The sequence below is a fragment of the Puma concolor genome, chromosome B1, assembly GCF_028749965.1.
Source record: "Puma concolor isolate L17-30 chromosome B1, mPumCon1.1.hap2, whole genome shotgun sequence".
In the NCBI taxonomy this organism is placed as follows: Eukaryota; Metazoa; Chordata; class Mammalia; order Carnivora; family Felidae; genus Puma; species Puma concolor.
In genome coordinates this window covers 35,276,083-35,300,363 of record NC_141670.1, presented here as the reverse complement: position 1 = coordinate 35,300,363, position 24,281 = coordinate 35,276,083, and the positions used below count along the sequence as shown (strand labels likewise).

General features: G+C 39.5%; 2 long non-coding RNA genes across 3 annotated transcripts in view; both read right to left on the bottom strand.

Moving 5' to 3' along the window:
* LOC147581567 (uncharacterized) overlaps positions 1-24,281 on the bottom strand; it is a 58,535-nt gene that overhangs the window by 7,216 nt on the left and 27,038 nt on the right. For both annotated transcript variants that reach the window (XR_015250036.1, XR_015250037.1), the window contains exons 2-3: positions 14,544-14,680; positions 10,491-10,594 (exon numbers count right to left, since the gene is read on the bottom strand). This is a non-coding gene — a long non-coding RNA (uncharacterized LOC147581567). The remainder of the gene's footprint in view (positions 1-10,490; positions 10,595-14,543; positions 14,681-24,281) is intronic.
* Positions 912-10,482, bottom strand: LOC147581568 (uncharacterized). Its single transcript, XR_015250038.1, has 2 exons — positions 7,601-10,482; positions 912-1,660 (listed from the first exon to the last, which is right to left on the bottom strand). It is a non-coding gene; the product is annotated as an uncharacterized LOC147581568 (long non-coding RNA).

Sequence of the window (24,281 nt, the reverse complement as noted above, 5' to 3'; positions counted from 1 at the left end):
CCACTCACCTGTCACTAACAGATGTATAAAAAGTACAACTCTTCATTATTTATTACATCAGGATTGGGGTGAAAAATCTGTTAGATCACAGGATCGGTAGCAAGAGATGGGGCTCCAGCTGGAAAGGAGACCTTGGGTGGCTTCCCCAAGCCCAGCCCTACTGGAGAGGCACAGGGCCCTGAGCTGTGAAGGCAGAGAGAGCCCCGCACCTGCCACAAGCACAAGGCATGGGGCTAAGTGGGGCCTGGCCCAGACCCAGGCCCACCTCATAGCTCAAACCTAGCACTTTTCCACTTGGCCAGGCCTAGCTGCACCTATATAGCTCCAATGATGAGCTCTGTCCAGCTGATGTTCTAGAAGATTTCCCTACCAGGAGGCATGCGTTATAAAAGTAATTTCTGTTTTTATTTTATTTTATGGAGCTAATGCATCACTGTATAACAGGGCATGATGGAGACCCAGTTGGAATCCAGGTTTCAGGTTGGCCATGACTGCCATGCAATTACCACCTTGCATCCACCTCTGGGCGTGGGGCCCACAGGTTCTGTGCCTGAGTGACATATTTGCAGGGCATGCAGAAAAGGGAGTATTCGAACAATTGGTAAAACCCACTCCTTGTGTGCATGTGTTACAATCTCTCTTCTCTTCTGATGCATGGGTCCGGGAAGGAGGGGAAGCTGGTGAATGAATCCCCACAGGATTCCCGGTGGCTGGCAGTGCTGGTTGGGCACTCAGCTTTTGGTCGCCAGTGGAATCTGAACAAGCAACTCTCCTGCACTTGACCATGGTCTTTTTGATCCTGCATCTACCACGTACATTAGACCAGCACCGCCAACACAAGTATATTACAGGCCACACATTAAATTTGAATTCAGTTACCACTCTAAAAGAGTACAAAGAGAGAGGTCAAATTAATTTGAACAATATATTTTTTAACCTAAAATAACCAACATAGTATCATTTCAATATGTAATCCATATAAAACATTCAGATGTTTTACTTTCTTTAATATTTCACTCAAAAAATAAAACCCATGCTCCCTACATGGTGTCCAGGGTATGTGATCTGCCTCTACTTGTCCTTCTGACTTCTTCACCCTCCACTCACCCCAGCTGCCCTCCAGCTTTGCTCAAAGAAGTCCAGTCCCTGCACTCAGGGGCAATAGTTCCTGGGGGGCCCTCTTAGGACCTCTCCCTGGCTCTCTGCACCAGAGACAGTGGCTCTGTATCAAAGTCACCATTCCCATCTGTCTCTGTCCCATCCGTCACCCAATTATCCTTGGGGTTCCTAGTCTCTGTCCCATCTGTCACCCAATTATCCTTGGGGTTCCTAGTATGTCTTAACTGACACATTCTTCTGTCTGTCTGGATGCCATCCCAGAAGGAGAGTTCCAGAAAGCAGGGGCCCCATGTCTTCCACTAACACAGTGCCTGGCACACAGGAGACATCCAATAAACACCAGGGAAATAAAGGACCAGGACCTGCAGGCATCAGAAGACCAGAGGGACACGAAGACAAGGGCAGGGTAAGGCTTGGAAATCAGTCTTCCAATGTACCTGCTGGACACAACCCCTCCCAGGGGCTGGGCTCGCATCTCTGTGGGGCAGCTAATCCTGGTGAACTCTGTCTTGCCCTGCAGAATGGCTGAGGAAGTTAGGGCCTGTGGGGACAAGGTAAAGACAGGCATGAGTGGCAGCCAGACTCTCCTCCCTCTTGGGATGCTTCTCACATTCTCTCCACCCCAGCCAAAAAAAACAAACAGACTGGGACATTTCCTCCTGCTCTATACTCTCTTTCTTTTGTATTCATGTTTGTCCCTTGGCCTTCGGTGCTAACAAGTTAATTTCACACCAGAAAAATTTTTCCAGTATTTTTTTCTCTTGTAATACAATAAAATGTATTTATTCCAGAAAACATGGGCAAGGAAAGTTTTTATAAGAACCTGAAACCACATGTGATGTCCTCAATTAGAGACAACATTATTTTGTTCTTTTTAGTTGTTTTATTTGACCTTATGTGTGAATTCATTTCCTCTTTCTCTCTCTTGCACACACACACAACACACACACACACACACACATATTTACATTTAAGGGTTATATTATGAGCACACTTTTTAAAAATCAGGACATAGAGGGGAACCTAGTGGGCTCAGTCAGTAGAGCATGTGACCCTTGATGTCAGGGTCATGAGTTCAAACCCCACACTGAGCATGGAGCCTACTTAAAAACAAACAAACAAACAAACAAACAAACAAACAAATATCAGGATATGGGATCACATGTTAAGTAACGAACTTCTGACTTTAACCTGACAAGCTCACCCCAAAGGAGCTTGCCAGTGTCTCACAAAATACCAAAGAGTCATACAGAAAAAGAGAAAATAGCAACACAGGAAATTGGGTCAGGGTCTCTCTGTTCAAAATGGCATCATGAGGACAGTCAAAGAAATATTATAGGAATAACTAGTAATGTTAATGGGTTTTTTGTTTTGTTTTGTTTTTTGGGGGAGGGGGGAGAGAGAGAGAGAGAGAGAATCTTAAGCAGTCTCCACGCTCAGTGCAGAGCCTGACATGGGGCTCAATCTCATGACCATGAAATCATGACCTGAACCAAAATCAAGAGTTGGACACTTAACTGACTGAGACACACAGGCGCCCTTTAATGTTAATGTTCTAATTTTGAGGGTTGTATTGTGGTTACAGGAGAGAATGCTCTCATTTGTTGAAAACATACACTAAAGCATTCAGTCATTGATCATGTCAACAGCTCTTTTCCAAATGGTTCACGACAAGGGTTTTTGCAGTTTTTGGAACTTTCCTTTAACATGAGAGTGTTTTAAATTAGAAAGTTAAATTAAATGAGAGAAAGAAAGAAAGAAAGAAAGAAAGAAAGAAAGAAAGAAAGAAAGAAAGAAAGAAAGAAAGAAAAGAAAAAGTTAAAAAAAAAAAAACAGCTTATTTTGAGCCCAGTTCAATCGACTGTATCTAAACGAGGTAAAATGCAGACCTCTCCCACATAAAGCCTGCCAAGCATTTGGTGACATCTAAGCTCCCGTGTGTCCCTCATGTCCTCCCTGTTCCAGGCTGAGCCTCCTCTGAGTCCGGGGAATGCGGGGTCTCCTTTCTCTTCTCCCATAATGCTCTTCCCTCCTGTCTTTCCCAGTTCTCCTCCTCAGACTCTTTCCCTCAGTATTTTATTATGAACATTTTTAAGAATTCAGTAGAGTTTAAAGACTTATATAATGAACTCCCATATATTCGCCACCTAGATTCTATAACCAAGATTTTGCCAAATCTGCTTTACTCCATATTTCTTTCCATATCCATCCCTCTGCCCATTCATCTGATGAAATTGTAGATATCAGTACATTGTAGATATTGTAGATATCAGTACATTTCTCTTAATACTTCATCATATATTTCAATAACTAGGGTTCAATATTTGTTGACAGTTTTCTTCATGGTAAAACTTACAAAGAGAGAAATGCCCAGTTCTTAAGGGCACCACTCAAAGAGCTTTGAAAAATGCAATCGTGTGTGTAGCCCAAATGCCCTATGAGGTCATGGTACATAAGCATTATTTCAGAAAATTGCCTCATGCTCCATCTTATCCTAATCTGCTATATGAATGCATGAGAAAATGGTCTTTATCAGACGTCCTAACATAATAGGAGCATTTAGCATGAACGGGGGATTCAATGTTGTTAAATGCTTTTTCTGCATCCTTTCATCTATTCATATAATCTTTCCTCTTATACTGTTAATATAGTGAAAAACACTGATTAATTTTTCAAATGTTAATGCAACACTTATTCCTGTGATTAACCCCAGTTGGCTGATATGTTATCTTATTTAAATATTGCTGAATTTAGTTCACTTTGGTTCAGGATGTTTGCATCTAATTTCAGGAGGGATATTAATTAGTATATTTCTTCTTTTGAAATGTTTTGTCAGGTTTTGGCATTAGGGCTGTGCTGGCTTCATAAACCACTGAAGAACTCCTATATTTTCTGAAAGAATTTGTGTAAGATTAGTGTTACTTCTTCCATAAATATTTATAGAATTTACCAGTGAAGCAGCCCAGGCCTACAGTTTTCTTTGTGGTAAGTTTTTAAATAATGAATCCCAATTCATAACTAGGTACAAGATAATTCAGATTATATTTTCATTTTGTGTCCATTTTGCTAAGTAGTATTTTTCAAAGAATTTATACACTTTATCCAAGTTGTCTCATTTATTGGCATGAATTTGTTTGTTAGACCCCCTTTTTAAGATTTTATTTTTAAGTAATCTCTATGCCCAATATGGGGGTCAAATTCACCACCCCAAGATCAAGAGTTGCACATTTCACCAACTGAACCAGCCAGGTGCCCTAGATCCCCTTGATATCATTTTAATGGATGCAGAATTTGTTGTGACATTAATCATTAATTCCTGACACTGGAATTTTGTGTTCTCTTTTTTCCTTTGTTAGTCTAGTTAGAAGTTTATTACTTTTGATGATCTTTCAGAAAACCAACTTTCCATTTTGTCAGTAGTATTTTTTATTGTTTGTATCTGTGACATAATGGAAGTGTGTGGGGTGTGTGTGTGTGTGTGTGTGTGTGTGTGTGTGTGTGTGTGTAGTCTCTACCCCTAGTTCCTGAAACAGAGATCCTGGAACTTTTATGACTTCCTCAGTGATGGGGGCGATATGAGTGTCTTTTTTTCTGATGAGGCCACTCTAGGTGGGCTGCAGGACAGCTTCTGGGTGAAAGCTGGTCACTGAAAGACCAAGCCATGATTAGAAGTTTGAAACTTTCAGCCCCTCACCCCCATTCTCTGGGGAAAGTGAGAGGGGTAGAGATTGAGATAATAATTGACAGTGCACTGTGTGAGGAAGCCTCCATAAAATCCCAAGAGTATGAGGTTCAGAGAGCTTCCAGGTTGGTGAACACATCCATGTGCTGGGAGGGTGGTACATTTCAACTCCACAGGGACAGAAGTTCCTGCACTCTGGACTCTTCTGGACCTCACCCAATGTACTTTATCTGTCTACTCATTTGTATCCTTTATAATAAATCGATAAACATGTTTCCCAGAGTTATTTAAGCTGTTATGGCAAATTATTGAATCTGAGGAGAGGGTCATGGGAACCCCCAATTTACAGCCAAGTCAGACAAAAGTGTGGATCACGTGGGAGCCCACTGCTTGTGACTGATGCCTGAAGTGGGGATGGTCATGTGGGACCAAGCCCTTAACCTGTGGAGTCTGCGCCAACTCCTAGTAATCAGTGTCAGAATATTCTATTTCACTGATTTCTATGCTTGTTACTTCACTTGGTTTAAATTTGTATTTATCTCTATGGCTCATTAATGCTGATCTTGAGGTCACAGATTTTATATATTTCTTCCTTTCTTCTTAACAGCTTTAGTGAGATATAATTCACACAATTAATAATTATGATTCTTTATATAAATCACTCATTTAAAGTATACATTTCAATTGTTATAACTAGAGAGTTACACAACCATCACTAGAATCAATTCTGGAATATTCTTTAACACCCAAAAGAAACCATTAGTAATCATACTCTGTTGCCTCTAACCCTCTGTCCCTTTAATAAAGGCACTGAAAGCTATACATTTTAATCTGATTGCTGGTTTTCACAGCATCTGACATATTTTGATGTGTTATATTTTCATTGGCATTTATTGAGAGAAGTTTTTAAAGTTCCTTTTCTTCTTTGAATCATGGATAATTTAAAAGTGTGTTGCTTGATATACAAATTTTGGGGGTCTTCTTAGATATTGTTACTCATTTCCACTTTAGTTTCATTGAGTTAGAGAATGGTGCTTGTATGATTTCATGTGCTTACATTTAATTTAGACTTGTTTTATAGCCCAGGACGTGGTATATCTTAGTCAATGTACCATGTTCACTAGAAAAGAATGAATCTAAAGTAGATACTGCAAGTGTGCTCTATGAATGTTAATTAAATCAACATGCTTTATAATGTTTAGATTTCTTATGACTTCAATGAGTTTTCATGTAATCATTCTATCAGTTGCTTATAAAGGGGTGTTATAATCTCCCTTTCATTCTGTAGATTTTTCCTTCATGTAGTTTGAAACTGCATGAGTTACATGTACATATATGATTATTATGACTCCTTGATGAATTGATCTTGTTAATATTACAAAAAATTCACTCTTACAAAGCTATAGAAATCAAAATGGTATGGTATTGGTATAAAAACAGATATGGCATAAAAACATGGACCAATGGAATGGAACAGAGAACCCAGAAATAAACCCAAACATCTAAGATCAATTAATTTACTACAAAGGAGCCAAGAACATACAACGGAGAAAGGGCAGTCTCTTTAATAAATAATATTGGAAAAACTGGACAGCCACATGCAAAAGACTGAAACTTGATCATTATCTCATACCATACACAAACATTAACTCAAAGTGGATTAAAGACTTTGAACATAATACCTGAAGTCATAAAACTCCTAAAGAAAACATAGGTGATAAGCTCCTTGACATAGGTCTTCGTGATTAGTTTTTGAATCTGACACCAAAAGCAAAGGCAACAAGAGCAAAAATAAATAAGTGGGACTACATCAAACTAAAAAGCTTCTTCACAGCAAAGGAAACTATCAAGAAAATGAAAAGGCAATCTACCAACTGGGAAAAGATACTTGCAAATCATATATCTGATATAGGGTTATTGCCTAAAAATATAAAGAACACATACAACTCAATAGCAAAAATACAAACAATCCAATTAAAAAGTAGACAGATAAGCCCCACATTGGGTGAGCAAGAGCCCTGCTTTGGGTAAAACACAAGCCCTGGGTGAGCCCTGCTTCTCTCTCTCTCTTTCTCTCTCTACCTCTGTCTCTCTCCCTCTCTCTTTATCTCTGACCCTCGCTCACTTGTGCCCTCTCTCCCTCTCAAAAAGTAAAATAAAAAGTAGAGCATCTGAACCACCATTTTTCCAAAGACAGAGACCAACAGAGACATGAAAAGATACTCAACATCACTAATAGAAATGCAAATCAAAACCACAATAAGGTATCACGTTACACCTGTTAGAATGGCTATTATAAAAACAAACAAACAAACAAACAAAAAACAAGAAATAACAAGAACTGGCAAGGAAGTGGAGAAAAAAAGAATACCCTTGTGTACTGCTGGTGGGACTGTAAATTGGTGCAGTCACTATGGAAAACAGTATGGAATTTCCTTTAAAAGTTAAAAATAGAAGCAACATATAATCCAGCAATCCCACTTCTGGATATTTCTCCAAAGAAAAGGAAAATGCTAAGTTGAAAAGACATATGCACACCCATGTTTGCTGTAACATTATTTACAATAGCCAAGACATGGAGGCAACTTAAGTGCTTATTCATTTATGAATGAATACAAAATTGAGGTATGTATATTATCTTGTATACATATCATGTATATATATATAAATCCTGCCATTTGTGATAACATGGCTGGACTTTGAGGGCATTATGATAAACAAAATAAGTCAGAGAAAGACCAACACCATGTGATCTCACTTATATGTGGAATCTTAAAAAACAAAACAAAACAAACTTACAGACACAGCAAACAGATTTGTGGTAGCCAGAGGTGTGGTAGCCATGGGGGATGGATGAAATGGGTGAAGATGGTCAAAAGATATAAACTTCCTGTTATAAAATAAGTCCTGATGGTGTAATGTACAGCAGTGTGACTATAGTTAATAATACCGTATTGCATATTTCAAAGTTGCTAAGAGAGTAGACCTTAAAAGTTCTCAACACAAGAAAAAAATTGTAACTGTGTGGTGATGGATGTTAACTAGACTTATTGTGGCGATCATTTCACAATATACACAAATATCAAATCATTATGTCATACACCCGAACCTAATATAATGTCATGTGTCAATGATCTCTCCATTAAAAACAAAACAAAAACAAAACACCTCCACACATGCAGCAACCACACATGGGCCTGTTGCTGCTCTGGAGCCACTGAGTCCCCAGACCCCTTACTCTCCTGCTTTGTAAAAACCATTTCACACTTACTCTTCTCCTCCAGCACCTCCTCACTGCTTTTCAGTCTCAGCAAATGACTTTACTTCTTAACCTAAGGGAGAAAGTAGCTCTCTGTAGAAAACTTCCATGGGCTCCATTCAGGGAATCTCCCCACGCATTTGGCTCCAGTGTCCACACCCTCTGCCTCCCCTTCCATTAGGACAAATAAAGTTCCTTCTTTTTTTCTCAGGATATTCTTTGTCTTGAAGTCAACTTCATCTGACATTAAGATGGCCACAGCAGATTTCTTACCTCTACTATTTGAATGGTATATCTTCTTCCATCCTTTTATTTTCAATATATCTGTGTCATGCTTTTAGATTGTGTCTTTAGGGATGCCTGGGTAGCTCAGTTGGTTAAGGTTAAGCATCCAACTTCAGCTCAGATTGTGATCTCACGGTTAGTGAATTCGAGTCCTGAATTGAGCTCCTATTGGGCTCTGCACTCACAGAGTCTGCTTGGGATTCTTGCTCTCTCCTCTCTCTCTGCCCCTCCCCTGCTCACTCTTTCTCTCAAAATAAATAAAAACTTAAAAAAAATTGCATCTCTAATTGACATTATGTAGTTGGTCTCACTCTCTCATTCCTCTAACCTCTTCTACTTTTGAATTGCAGTGTTTATGGGATTTATAGTAAACATAAAAATTAATATGGTTGAAATAGCTGTATAAGTTACCATTTGTTTTGTTTGTCCAGTCTTCCCCCCACCCCATGTTCCTCCTTCCCTGCATACTTTGATGTTAATTATTTTTTAGAATTCCATTTTGTATGTGTATTGGCTTTTCATCTATACATATTTTCATCATCTCTATTTTTTTTTTTTAATTTTAAGTAGGCTCCATAACCAGTTGGGGCTTGAACTCATGACCCTGAGATTAAGAGTTGCATGCTCTACAACTGAGCCAGCCAGGTGCCACTATACATATTTCCATCATGAATATACAATTGGTATAGGTAGTAAAATACACGACCTTAATTGTTTTCAGTCTATTGACAGGCTCTTAAAAAGAGATTATTGAGGAATAATTGACATATGGTAAACTGCACATCATTAAATTACACAATTTGATAGATTTTGACACATGCATCTGTGAAATGCCACCACAATCAGCCTAATGACCATGTCATCACCCCTAAAGTTTCCTCTTGCCCCTTGATAATCCTCCCTTCTGCCCTGACCCTTTTGGACCCAGGGAACTATTGATCTACTTTCTGTCACAATAGAATGGTTTGAAGTTTGTAGATTTTCACATAGGTGGAATCAGAGAGGATGTATTCCTTTCTCTCTGTTTTCTTTCACTCCAAACTATTATTTTGAAATTCATACATGTTCTGTATTTCAATACTTCATGCCTTTTCATTGCTGAATTTCATAGCATAATATTAGTGTAAAAAGTAAGAGACTTACAAGATAGATCAATTCATTACCGCTTCCCATTCTTTTTGCAGTAGCTGTTCTAGGAATTGCCTATCTAAGTGTTATAAACCACACAAACAATGTAACAATATTTGTATATACTTTTAAGAAATTAAGAGGATATAACAGTCCTTTACATTTGGTTCATATTTTCTATTTCTGGTGATCTTTCTTCCTTTCTCAACATGCACACTTCCATTTGTTGTCATTGTTCGACCTGAAACCTTCATTCAGTCTTCTGGCAATGAAATGCTACTACTGTCTCCAAAATCACATTCATAGTCCTAATTCTTAAGCCCTTTTCTACCGATTTACTCTTTGACTTTGTTTTTTTGTTTGTTTATTTTTGAGAGCGAGAAAGCGTGAGTGCAGGAGGTGCAGAGAGAGAGGGAGACAAGTGGGCTCCATGCTGACAGCAGAGAACCCAATGTGGGGCTTGAGCCCACAAACTGTGAGATCATGATCTGAGCTGAAGTTGGATGCTCAGCTGACAGAGCCACCCAGGTGCTCTTTGACTTTGTTAATGACCTCTGCCACCTCTCAGGTTAGGAAACCTGGGCTACTGAACCCAATTCATCCCCTGCCAGTGTTATCATAATTGTTTCCCTCACATCAGTGTCACCTGCCACTTTCCTTTTCAGGCTGATACAACCTAAACACTTACCCTAACCACTAAGACATGTACCAAATGCTCCTCAGGGCACATCTGAGTTCACACATCTCGTCCCCCATCCAAAGAGCAAACAATTTTATTTTTATAAACAAATATCTGTAATGGTGCTAGTGTGATCAGGGCTCACCCACTGAAAAGTTGACACCTGGCTCCTGGAGCTCATGGATCTGGGCAGTTCCTCTGGATGATATTCACTGACCTCTTTTCTATCCTCAACCTACCTGTCATATTTCCCACCACCCACATTAAATATACTCTACAACAGGACAAGATCATGTCAGTGTCAGTACAGAGAATTAGAGCCCAAGCCACCCACTCACCTGGGGAAGGCATGTCTTGAGCCTGGTGATCAACACTGTAGAAGGAGCATCAGTGACATGACATGGGCCTTCCTTTCCTTACGAAAGATCCAGGTCACAGGGAGCTGAGGCAGACACACAGATAACAAGGTTGACAACAGTGAAAAGGGCTTGGAGGGGTTGCCCAGGCAGAGGTGACAATGCCACGGGTGTAGGGACACTAGTGGACATACAGGGGAAAGTCCACAGGAACAGGATCAGACAAGAGAGAAGTCAAAGTAATGGGCAGAGTAGAGGATAAGCCATTCTAGTTTGTGGTTATCTCTGCTTCTGGAGACCGAGGGTGTAGCCAGAGATCGACTGTGCCAACCTGTAGACGTGGGCTCATGGTTCGGTATATGTATAAGAGAGGGAGGCAGAAAAACAGAGCTTGGCACATGTTAAGTGCTGTTTGTAAGTACATGTTGTGACTGGTATAAACATTAGCCACAAGGTTGACTTTAATTAAAATCACATCCTCCAGGCCAGCAATATTATAACCTGGGATCTTGCAACAACTCTGTCAGAGTCCAAATACAGGTGAATAACATTCCCCAACACCATCGCAGCCTCTCTGGAGATGGGATAAGGTGAGGATGACGAGACCCCATGCTATTTTCCTTTAGTTATTTAGGTCCTTGATCTCATCTCCTCCACCACACTGTGAGCTCCCAGGACTAGGATAAACATGGGTCATTTGTTTCCCTCCCCAAGGGCCCAGACTTTCCCTGAGTAAAGGGCTTGTTAGCTGCTTGGCGGGTTAATAAGAACACCTTCTCTTAGGAAACAAAGAAGGTGAGCCTAGGGATGGCCTTGTTGCAATCCCTAAGGAAAGTTTCCAGGCTGCAGCACAGGGAGGGGACCCAAAGGGAGCCCTGTGACTTCTGTTGAGGAGACACAGGCAGAAGTTCCAAGAGGCTGAATGCAGTGCAGAGGGCTGGAGAAGATGCTGAACAGAAAGTGTTCTGCAGATGTCCAGTGTCTGGATGTGTGCTCATCTGTGCATGCATGACAGGGACCCACCCAGGCAGAGAAGAGACCATCAGAAATCAGCAGGCTGGACAAGGGTTGAGGCTTGCCCAGGTCTTGGAATTGTTTTTGCTCCCATTCATCAGAATGGATGAACTGCATAAAGGGATGCCAGCTGGTTATCAGAAGTTTATTATTAGAGTCTTAGTAGTTAAAATTAGCCCAAGTAAGGTAACTGTATCCCAAGCCATAAAGTTTAAAAGGCACTATCAGATGATCCAACTGATACTCAGTTTTCTTAATTTTGATGACAATAATACCCAACACTCTTTAAATGAATATTACAAAGTTCAATTCCCAACAAAGTAAATTTAACAATGTCTACTATTTAATAAAAAAATTACCAGACATCAAAAATGGCAAAAAAAAAAAAAAACTCCACAAACAGGAAAAATTCAATCAATAGAAACAATAAAAAAAAAATAAGAGAAATAATGGAATTTAAATGAAGAACTTAAAACAGCTAATCTAAATCTTTTAATATTCTTCAGTGTATTAAATCTCCTGAATACGATCAGGAGGAAATGGCTGGTATTAAAAACACCAATGAAACTTCTAGATATTAAAAAAGTACACTGTCTGTAATTAAAGATACACTGAACGGGATTAACAGCAAATTAGATACTGCATAATGTCAGTGAGTTTGTAGACAGAGCAATAGGAAGACCCAAAATGAAACAGAGAAAAAATAAGGGAAAAATGAACAGATCCTATATTAGCTCTGAAATAGTATCAAGGATTTAACATACAAGCAATTGGAGACCCAGTAAAGAGAAAAAATGGGCAAAATATTTGAGGAAATAATGGTCAAAATTTTTCCAAATTGGATATAAATTATAAAGCCAAAGGTCTAAGAAATCCAACCAACTGCAATATAAAGAAAACCACACTCTGATGGTTAATTTTATGTGTCATCTTGACTGGATCACAGTGTGTCCAGATATTCAGCTAAATACTATTTCTGTGTGTGTCTGTGAGGGTGTTTCCATACGAAACTGACATGTGAATTGGTGGCTCAGTGAAGCAGTTTGCCCTCCCAAAGTGGGTGAGCATCATGTAATCTTTTGAGGTCCTGACTGCTAAAGCTGTGATGTCCGTCTTCTCCTGCCCTTGGAACTTCTGGTCCTTAGGCCTTCAATCTAAACTAGACTCTACATATTGGCTCCTCTGGTTCTCAGGGCTTCAAACTCTGACTGAATTAAACCACTTGCTTTCCTGGTTCTCTAGTTAACTGTCATCAGATTGTGAAACTTTTAAGCTGCCATAATTGGCGACCAGTCATCTGCAGCCCTCAGAAGCTTTTCAGAAGCTCCTGCCTCCACCTCAGGGAGCCCATACCAAGGGGCCAATACAAGCAGGTGGCAGCCACTGCCGGGGTGGAAACCATGTGGCCCTGTGACCCTGTCAACATCATAGTGACTGACACCTCCCTGAGGATGTGATTTGAACTCCCACACAGCCTCACAGAAGTGCCCACACAGCCCTCAGCAGTTAACAAAGGGCCCTGCAGGCTTTCTTCTCCTCCCCATTCTACACTTGAAGAAGCAGGGCCACACCAGGCTCCCAAAGCTGGAAAGGAGCAGAGCAGGGCCACTGTGTCCAGCTCCAATATCAGAGCCCATTCAGCCTAACTGAGCTTCTGAGCCTCTGAAGCTCACAATTCCTACTGTCATAGAGAGAGGGAGCTGGAAGGAAAAGACCCAGAATAGAAGTGGGACCATTCTAGCACATGCAGAGTAAAGACGCAGGGTTAGGAAAGAGCTCAGCATTGGGTCCCAACTGATGTAATCCTTCCAACAGCCCCAGGACATGGGTGACATCTCATTACAGGCAGAGCTGTGGCCAGTAACTGGCCCCAGGTGACATAGTTCAGGTGAACGACTGGGATTCCACTCCCCTGCCACCTAATCAAGGTATCTTGATCATCTTCTCCCAGAAATCTCATGGATCCTTGTAAACCTCTGTTAGCACCAAGGAATCAAAACCACAACGGTAGTGCATCATTTTGTACCTCTTAGACTAGCAAAGAATGAAGTTTAGTGTAACAAGGGTAAAAGGAATCAGGCACAATTATGCATTCCTTTTTTTAAAATTGAGAGTTATTCTGTGGCTTAACGTGATCTATTCTGAAAAATGTTCCATGTGTACTTGAAAAGAATGTGTATTCCACTGTTTTTGGACAAAATGTTCTGATATAGCTGTTAGGTCCACCTGGTCCAATGTGAAATTCAAAGCTACTGTTTCTTGTTGATTTTCTGCCTGGATGATCTATCCCCTGATGTAAGTAGGGTGTTAAAGTTCCCTACTATTATTGTATTACTGTCAATTTCTTCCTTTATGTCTGTTAATGGTAGTTACACGTATTTGGGTGCTTCCAAATTGGGTTCATAAATATTTACAATTGTTACAACTTTTTGTTGGATTGTTCCCTTTATCGTTATGTAGTGTCCTTCTTTGTCTCATTACAGTCTTTGTTTTAATGTCTGTTTTGTCTGTTGCAAGTACTGCTACACTGGCTTTTTTTTTTTTTTTTTTAAGTTTTATTTATTTTATTTTATTTTATTTTATTTTATTTTATTTTATTTTATTTTATTTATTTTATTTCAGAGACAGAGAGAGACAGAGCATGAACAGGGGAGGGGCAGAGAGAGAGGGAGACACAGAATCTGAAACAGGCTCCAAGCTCTGAGCTGTCGGCACAGAGCCCGACGTGGGGCTTGAACTCACAGACCGTGAGATCATGACCTGAGCTGAAGTCAGACACTTAACCGACCGAGCCACCCAGGCGCCCCTACCCTGGCTTTCTTTTCACATTCATTTGCATGGCAAATATTTTTCCAACCCTTCACTTTCAATCCACATGGATCTTTAGGTCTGAAGTGAGTCTCTTGGAGACAGCACATAGATGGGTTTTGCTTTTTAATCCATTTCAGTCCTTCTATGCCTTTTGATTGGAGCATTTAGTCTATCCACACTTAAAGTAATTATTGAGAGGTATATACTTACTGCCATTTTGTTACTTGTATTATGGTTGCTTTTGTAGTTCTTCTGTTCCTTTCTTCTTCTCTTTCTTCTCTCTTCCCTTGTGGTTTGATGGCTTCCTTTATCGTGCTTGGATTCCTTTCTCCTTGATTTTTGCATATCTATTATAGGTTTTGAGTTTGTGGTTAGATTAGATTCATATATAATGTATAGCAGTCTATATTAATTGATGGTCACTTAAGTTTGAGCCCATTCTAAAAGCACTAAATTTTATTACTCCCCCATCATATTTTATGTATATAATGTCACACTTTACTTCTTTTTATTTTGTGGATCCCTTGACTGACTTTTGTAGATATAATTGAATTTACTGCTTTTGTGCTTTAACTTCCATATTAGTTTTATAAGTGATTAATCTACTACTTGCATTATATATTTGCACTTACCTATGAATTTTTTTCCTTTTATAGCTTTCTTACTCCTGATTATGAACTTTTGTTTCCACTCAAATAAGTCCCTTTAACATTTCTTGTAAGGTTGGTTCAGTGGTGATGAACTCCTTTAACTTTTGTTTGTCTGGGAAACCCTATCTCTCCTTTATTCTGAAGGATAACCTTGCTGGGTATTCTTGATTGTGGCTTTTCTTCCTTTCAGTACTTTGAATATCATGCCACTCCCTCTGGCCTGCAAAGTTTCTGCTGAAAAATCAGCTGATAGCCCTATGGGGTTTCCCTTGTATGTAACTGTTTCCTTTGCTGCTTTTAAAATTCTTTATCACTACTTTTGCCATTTTAATGATGTGTCTTGGTGTGGACCCCCTTGGGTTAAATTTGTTGGGGGCTCTCGGTGCTTCCTCGATCTGGATGCTTACACTTATGCATGTGTGATGTGAGTGTAAAACTGGAACAACTTTCTTTTGGAGAAGAATTTACCGATATAAAAACAAAATCCTAAAATCATTTTTCATATCAATACAAGTGTAATTACTATCATGACGTTGGAATTAGCAAAACCAAAACCAGTGTATAATCTAAGCAGCTATGCATAAAAGGGAAGAATAAAATAATCTTTGGTTCTATCATGCAATAAAATACCACTGTTTAAAAAATGAAGATAAATATGAATGTACTGACATAAAACAGCTAATGTAATTTGTTATTAGCTTTAAGAAGTGCATCTTAAATGCATAGAAAAAGGCAAGACTTATGGGAGGCTAACAGGCGTGTTTGGGCTTACATTCCCCAAACCATCAAATCCAGATTTTTTGACCTTGTCTACATAGGTCATCCTTACATTTATCCTGGAGTAATACAGCCTTACTAAAATAAGCCATTCATCATGCAGTGTAAACACAGGCCCTACCTAATATAAACTGATATTTTAAAAATAAATTCTGAAATATTACTGCTTTTCTGAATTTTTTGCTGATTTATTCAATGAAAACATTTACAATTTTATGATTTCTATATCCTTGATTTGGGTTTGTCTTTTTTTTTTTTTTTAACGTAAAAGTAACCTTGAAAAGGGTAATTGGCTGGAGTTTCCACTAACTTGGAAAATAATTCCAAGTATGCATATATTTCCATAATAAGTGTCTTCAGGATGCACATCCTTACCAGTTTCATTCTCAAAATCAAAATCAAAATCAAAACAAGAGCTTCACACCAGCCTCCTAAACTAAGATAGATCTTGGGTCCTGCTGTATGATTATTGGTGGTTTACCTTGTGAGCCCTGTATGCATTCCTATGGATGGAAGTGACTGGAAAAAAATCGGTAAGTTGCTCACAGTGGCCACTCAGGGGAACTGAATCAAAAGTAGGTGGGAAAGTTGCTTTTCTGTAAAAATTGATTGGAAAAATAGACACAGTTTGCATGTTTTAGAATGTAAACTGTTAACCTTAAATATAAAACTATTAGCTATTTTACCAGCAAAAGCTGGGTTTATTTGAGGATAACAGATAATTGCAATCCAGAACAAGAAAGCCAGAGTAAAACCATAGGCAGCTTCCCCCAACAAAGTTGGAGAATGCTCTTTTATGAGGAAAGCAGGAAGCTGGGAAAGTTCTTATAAATGCAAAGACTACTGGAGTAAACTGGGAGCTGAAAGTATAGTGGCTGTCCATCAGTTGTGGCTCTCATTGGCTAGGCTGGTGGGCTGCCTTCCATCCTCCTACTGGAATAGTGAACTACTATCCACTTCAAGGTCTGTCTCTTCCTGTTGAGTCTGCAGTTAAGGAGGAGTGGTAGGGCATGAGAGTTTTTCTGGCTGAACCTCCTGACTCCATTTTAGTGAGGTTTCCCTTTATTAATTTTCACAAAACAGAGGCATGAAGAAAGGAAAGGGAAAGGAAGAGAAAGGCCACATCAAGTCTTGCTAATGTCAACCTAAAATTGTCAAGAAGCAATAATTTAAGCAAAAGAATTTATTTAGGATCAAAGAATTGCCATTCGGGGTACACATATTTGGGTAACAACCCAATAATGTCCCACTAGGGAGCAAAAATTAGGGGTTTCTAAAGACAAAAAGAAAAAGTTGTGTTTGTTGCCTACAAGAATTTTTATTGTGTTGAAAGGACTTCCACTAACTCCATTTTTACCTCTGTCTGTACTTTCTAATTGATTAATTTCTTTCCAGCTTCTTTTTCTGCCCCAGCTTATCTTCTAACTCAGGCAAAAGACCCCACTGGCTAAGCATCCCATGACAAAAACCAATCTACCCCTCAAGCAATAAAGACTCCATGTGATTGACTCCAAGAAAGTGATGGACTTGACCTTTACCACAGACATGAACATATCCACTAACCTTTGTCCCACATTTTTTTTTTTTAATTTTTTTTCAACGTTTATTTATTTTTGGGACAGAGACAGAGCATGAACGGGGGAGGGGCAGAGAGAGAGAGGGAGACACAGAATCAGAAACAGGCTCCAGGCTCTGAGCCATCAGCCATCAGCCCAGAGCCTGACGCGGGGCTCGAACTCCCGGACCGCGAGATCGTGACCTGGTTGAAGTCGGACGCTTAACCGACTGCGCCACCCAGGCGCCCCTGTCCCACATTTTCTTTACAGAATTTTAAGCACTTTGGGGACTGTTTTGGGGACACTAGTCACTACCTTCCTAGTGTTGGGTCTCACTGAAATAAATTCCTTTCTTGTTTCACCACTCCCGGTCTCTCTGCCTTTGGATTTTGTTCGCAGGGAGTGGCTGAATCTTGCACCCTTGGGCCACAGCTACAGTGTTGGTGCCAGAAAGCTAATCTTGGCTAAACATAATTGGTTCCTAGGGCTATCAATAAGCAAAAGTCCTTTACTATAACAAGTTGTAGGTGTTCTTGCAGAATCCTTGCAATCTTTGCAATTTGCTCCAGTTAAAAAATTCATGGTTCTACCTACTAAGGATTATAAGGAGGTGCATCTCCTGAAAGGCCTTCTAACTCCATTTTAAAGCCCCTTGACATAAGGGACTCCATTTTATTTCACCGTTCACACAGTGGAGTCTTCCTGGATTCTGGAATTCATTCTGGGGCAGCCAGACCTGCTTGGGACCAGGATGGGGGGGGGGGAGGGGGAGGAGGGGTGTTAGTTCTTCTCTCTATGGGTCCAGGTAGGTTCTGCTGCCCAGAAGGCTGTTCCCCAGGGTCTGCCCACTATTGGTCCTGCCCTGACTCGCCTTTGCTGCTGATGACTGGGGCAAGCACTGCCACCACACCATGTCCCCCACTCCCCCTGCCAGCTCCTGGCCACCAGGCCCACCTTCCTGGGCCAGGAACCACGGTGGGGGCTCACCAGCAGCAGGACACTGAAAACGAGGAAGACAACGGTCCTGGCGCCCCAATGTGGAGGCCTGCCCCCCACCCTCCTGAGTTGGCAATGGCATCTGGATTCACCTTTCCTTGGGTGTCCAAGGCTGTCAGTGTGCTCTGAGTCCCCACTGCTCCAAGCCTTTAAGGAGTGTTCTTTGTCCCAGCCACTCAGCCACCAGGCACCTGGCAGTCAGGAGCTGCCTCTATCCCCATGCACTGTTCTCTGTGAATGCCAGGAGCCCATTGGCCTCACCTACTTTCACACCAGTTGGTATTACCCAGTCAGTGTGGGGCCAATTGGAGGTGCTGCACTTTCTGGTCTGAGCAGGGAAATTAGGCTCAAGGTCAGCATTCAAGGCCCTTCCTGTTCTAGACCCCTTCCTAGGGCCAATATCTCACCTGTTCATAAACCCTGAACTTCCTCCCTTCCTCTACCATTTTCTGCTCACTCTCAGCTTCTGCTCCTCATTGACCAGGTGCATGGATGTCACTTATCCAGAGTCACTTTGCAGCTCTGTCCCAGTGTGAGGCTTCTCAGTCAGAGGCTTGATCTTAGTATCTCAATAGGAGTTGCCTGGCATAAAGCAGATGGGTGATTGGAATGGACACAGAGGCAATGACTTGTGGGTTAGGAATTCAGATGGCCAGTAGGCTTTCACATCTCCCCAATCACCACTCTGCACATTTGGGTACTTCCAGGTCCATCATCTGTCTTTCAGGTTTTCATGTTCTCATCTCAACCTTACAGCACCTGCTTAAACAAACTGGAAAAACCCACTTCCACCTTTCTTCTGGATTTCCTTCCCTGTTAGACTGTTTAAAGCTCTTGGAATGTAGAACTGCTGGTGACTAACTGCCATATGAAACTCAGTGGGCCAAGAAGGGGAGTCCCCTCATGGGTCAGTCTCTACTAGTTGTCCCCACTCAGCGCTCTGCTGGGCCCAAGTTGGTGGGGGTGGTGGGGTCCAGTATTCTCAAAGCCACACAAGTCTAGATCCTGCTTTTGTAATGCTCACAGAGTGATTTAAGGGGTGGGCAGGGGGTAGGAGAGAAGGGAACCCAAGGAAGCTTCCAGCTCCACTCATATCAGTTTTGTGTGTTCCAGGATAGTAGGAGTTCAAGTTCGTTTGTCTTCATACATTTATCCAGTTGCTCCAACATCATTTATTGAAAAACTTTCTTTCCCCATTGAATAGTCTTACCACCTTTGTTGAAATTCAATTGACCATCTATACGGTCCATTCCTGGACTCTGTATTCTGTTCCATTGATCTATTATGTGTATCAATATAGCATTGTCTTGATTACTGCCAGATATTTTTCTTAATCTATTGAGCTATTATATGACTTGTGTCCTTTACTAAAATGATAAATCAAATTGATGGATTTACATCAATGATGAGTGAATAAAGAAGATGTGGTGTATATACATATATATACAATGAAATATTAATTTGGCCATAAAAAATGAAGTTTTGCCATTTGGGATGACATGGATGGAGAGATTTTCACTTGCCAATATGTCCTTTATACATATTGCTAGATTTGATTTGATGACACTTTCCTAAGGATTTTTTTGTGTATCTTTTGTGAGGGATATTGGTCTATACTTTTCTCTTTCTCTAATGTCTTTGTAAGGTTTAGGTATCAGAGTTATGTTGGCCTTATAAAATAAGCTCAATTTTCTTGAGAGTTGTATAAGATTGGTATTATTTCTTCCTTGCTTTCATTAAACGTTTGACAGCATTCACCAATGCCACCAGCTAGACCTAGAAGTTTGTCGTTTTTGTTTGGAGGAGTGTGTGTGAGAGAGACGGTGGGGGTAAATTTTTTTTTAAATTTTTTTTTTTTCAACGTTTTTAATTTTTTATTTTTGGGACAGAGAGAGACAGAGCATGAACGGGGGAGGGGCAGAGAGAGAGGGAGACACAGAATCAGAAACAGGCTCCAGGCTCCGAGCCATCAGCCCAGAGCCCGACGCGGGGCTCGAACTCACGGACCGCGAGATCGTGACCTGGCTGAAGTCGGACGCTTAACCGACTGCGCCACCCAGGCGCCCCAGTGGGGGTAAATTTTTAATAACAAATTCAAATACTGTAATAGAAGTGGTGCTATTCACATCTTCTATTTCTTTATGTGTCTATTTTGACAAGTGAAGTTTTGAAAGGAATTCGTTATCTAAGTTGTCAAATATATTGGCATAGAGTTGTTCACACTATTCCCTTGTTATCTTTAATGATCATAGTGATATCCTTTTTTTATTCTGATTTTGGTAATTTGTATTTTCTCTTGATGAATTTTGTTAGAGATTTATAAATTTTATTAATCTTTCAAATAACTATGCTACCTATGTTAATTTTCTCTGTTTTTCAGTTTATTCTGTTTTTTACTTCATAGATTTCTTCTCTTTATTACTTTTCTTCTACTTATCTTAGGCTTACTTTGCTCTTCTTTTTCTAGCTTTTTAAGTAGCAAACTAGATAACTGATTATATTCCTTTCTTTACTAATTTAAACATTCACACTCTGTAAGACTTGCTCTAGCTGCTTCCCATAAATTTTAATACATTACATTATCATTATCATTCAGTTGGAAATACTTTCTAATTTCCATGTAAGTTTCTTCTTTGACCCAAGGGATTATTTAGAAGTATGCTCTTTAAACTCCAAATATGCTGGTCTTTTATTTATATCTTAGTGCTATTGATTTCTAATTCAGTTCCATTGCAATCAGAGAATGTACTGTGGTACAATTTTAATTCTTTTAAACTTGAGACTTGCTTTATAGTCTAAATATGGCTTACCTTAGTGAATGTACTATGTGCATTTAAAAAGAATAAACATTCTACAGTTATTGGGTATAGTGCTCCATAAATGCTAGTGGGATCAAGGTGATTGATGAATTCTTCACATCTATGACTTTACCGATCTTTTTTCTGACAAGTTGTTTTATGAATTGTTGTGCAAGGGGTATTAAAAATCTCTGTGACTGTAGATTTGTCTATTTCTGCCACTAATTCTGTCAATTTCTGCTTCACTTCTTTACTCTGTTATTAAGCACATACATATTGAGTGCTACGTCATTCTGATGAATTGACCCTTTTATGAGTATTTATCCCTCTTTACCTTTGCTAATATAGGCCCTATATTGAATCTACTTTATTTGGCATTAAGATAGCCACACCAAGCTTTCTTATGCTTACTGGTTGCACTGTATATCATTTCCCATCTTTTACTTTCAATCTATCTGGGACTCTGTATTTAAAGTGTGTATGTTTTAGACAGCTTATAATTTCAGCTTGCTATTTTTTTTCAGAGAATTTTAGTCATGTAATTAGTGTTTATTCTAGTTACATTTATTGTTATGGCCATATTTGGAAAATATGATCTGCCATAATTTTTCATTTTACTTTTTTCATATATATATATATATATATATATATATGTATATGTATATACACACACACACACACAGATATGTATATATGTATGTATGTATGTATGTATTTAGTGAGAGTGAGAGAGTGCATGTGCAAGCAGGGAAGGGGCAAAGAGAGAATATCAAGCAGGCTTCGTGCCTAGTGCAGAGCCTGATGTGGGACTTGATCTCACAACTGTGAGATCATGACCTAAGCTGAAATCAGAGTCTGACACTTAACCAACTGAGCCACCCAGGTGCCCCTTGCTTTTTTCTTAAAGGATATTTTCACTGGACGTAAATGAATAATGGGGCAATAGGGTTTTGTTTTGTTTTGTTTTTACCACTTTGAAGATTCTGGGCTTCAGGGGTTTTTTTAGTCAGTTTTCATTCTTCTGAATGCAAAAAAAATTTTTTCATGCACAAAGTTTTCTCTTTGTCATTGACTATGATGTGCACAGGTGGTATTTTCTTTATATTTATCTTTCTTTGGGGTTTTCTGAGCTATTTGAATATGTAAATTGATGTTTTTCACTACATTTGATAAAATTGCAGCCAATTTTTTCTCATTTGTTAAGCCATTTCTTCTAACTCTCCAAATTCACATATATTGCATGATATTGCCCCCCCCCCCCAACCAGGTCACCAAGACTCTGTTCCTTATTATCTCTCAATTCTTTTTTGCCTCTGTTCTTCAGATTGAATGGTTCCTATTGATCTCTCTTCAAGTTCAGTCATTCTTTCTTCTGCAATGTTCAAACTGTTAATAACATCCAACTAAATTTTTCATTTCAGATAATGGAATTATCAGTTCTAAATCTTGATTCTTGTTTTTGATTCTTGTTTTATACTTGCCATTTCTGTGCTGAGATATTCTATTTTCTAATCATATTGACAATCTTTTCTATTTATTTATTTATTTATTTATTATTTATTTATTTATTTATTTCTAATCATATTGACAATCTTTTCTATTCTATTTTGATTCTTGTTTTATACTTGCCATTTCTGTGCTGAGATATTCTATTTTCTAATCATATTGACAATCTTTTCTATAGACTGAACATATATTTTGAAATCTCTTCCTAGGGGCACCTGGGTGTCTCAGTTGGTTAAGTATCCAACTCTTTATCTTGGCTCAGGTCATCATCTCACGGTTTGTGAGTTCAAGCCCCATGACAGGCTCCTTGCTGATGGTGTGAAACCTGCTTAGGATTCTGTCTCTTCCTCTCTCTGCCCCTCCCCTCTTCTCTCTTGCTCTCTTTCTCAAAATAAATAAATAAGCTAAACTAAACTAAACTAAAATCTCTCGCTAAAAGCGATTTTATTATGAATCAGAGTTAAGAACCACTGGATAGGAATAAACTCAATCTGGAAGGAAGAGATATATAATGGGGAGTATCAATAGCAGACAATGCTAAAATGTTTATTAGCACTGCACATAATAACTTTATAAATATTGATTAAGCATTGATTATATACCAGGCATAATATACAAAGATGAAAATATGCTGCACTTGCTCCAAGGGACTTGCAATCTAGTAGGAAGACAGTAAAACAACTATAATAAAATGTGGTATTGACGTGACATATTAAAAATGCTCAGGGGCGCCTGGATGGCTCAGTCAGTTGAGCGTCCGACCTCGGCTCAGGTCATGATCTCGCAGTGTGAGTTTGAGCCCTGCGTCGGGCTCTGTGCTGACAGCTGAGAGCCTGGAGCCTGCTTTGGATTGTGTGTCTCCCTCTCTCTCTGCCCCTCCCCTGCTCATGCTCTGTCTCTCTCTCTCTCTCTCTCTCTCTCTCTGTGTCAAAAATAAAAATAAACATTAAAAAAATTTTTTAAATGCTCATATCACAAAGGAGTTTTTTATTTTGAGAAGAAAAAGTAGGATAACCAGGAAGAAGAATGTGGGAAAGGAGAAGGGAAGAAAAATGAACACAGGAATGTCTCACACTTTATTTATAAAGAAGTCTTAAAGGGGGGGGGGGGTGCCTGGGTAGCTCAGTCAGTTGGGCATTGGACTCTTGATTTCATCTTAGGTCATAATTCCAGGATTGTAGGATTGAGCCCCACATCCTTTCTCTCTCTCCCCCCACTACTCCTGTCCTCACTATCTATAAAAAAAAAAACAAGTCTTAAGAGAAACCCAAAAACAACAGAGGATATAAAGATAAGGATAAGAAAGAAAATTATAGCCTCTGACACCAAAAGCTATAGCAAACAGTAAACACATTCTAACTCCTAGCCAGATAAAAATAAAACCTCACACTAAAGGCCTATTTAGCTCAGTTCCTTTTACCCAGTATATCATGTTCAGTTTTCAACAACAAAAAAATCAAAGACAGCATATTAAAAGACAAAAAACAGCAAGAGTTTGAAGAGATAGAGCCAGCACCAGAATGAGAGACCAATATGGCAGAGATGTTGGAATTGCCATACAGGAATTTAAAAGAACTATGAATAATATGCTAATGATTCTAGGAGAAAATTGGACAAATTGCAAGAACAGATGGGAAATGTAATCAGGGAGATGGAAACTAAGAA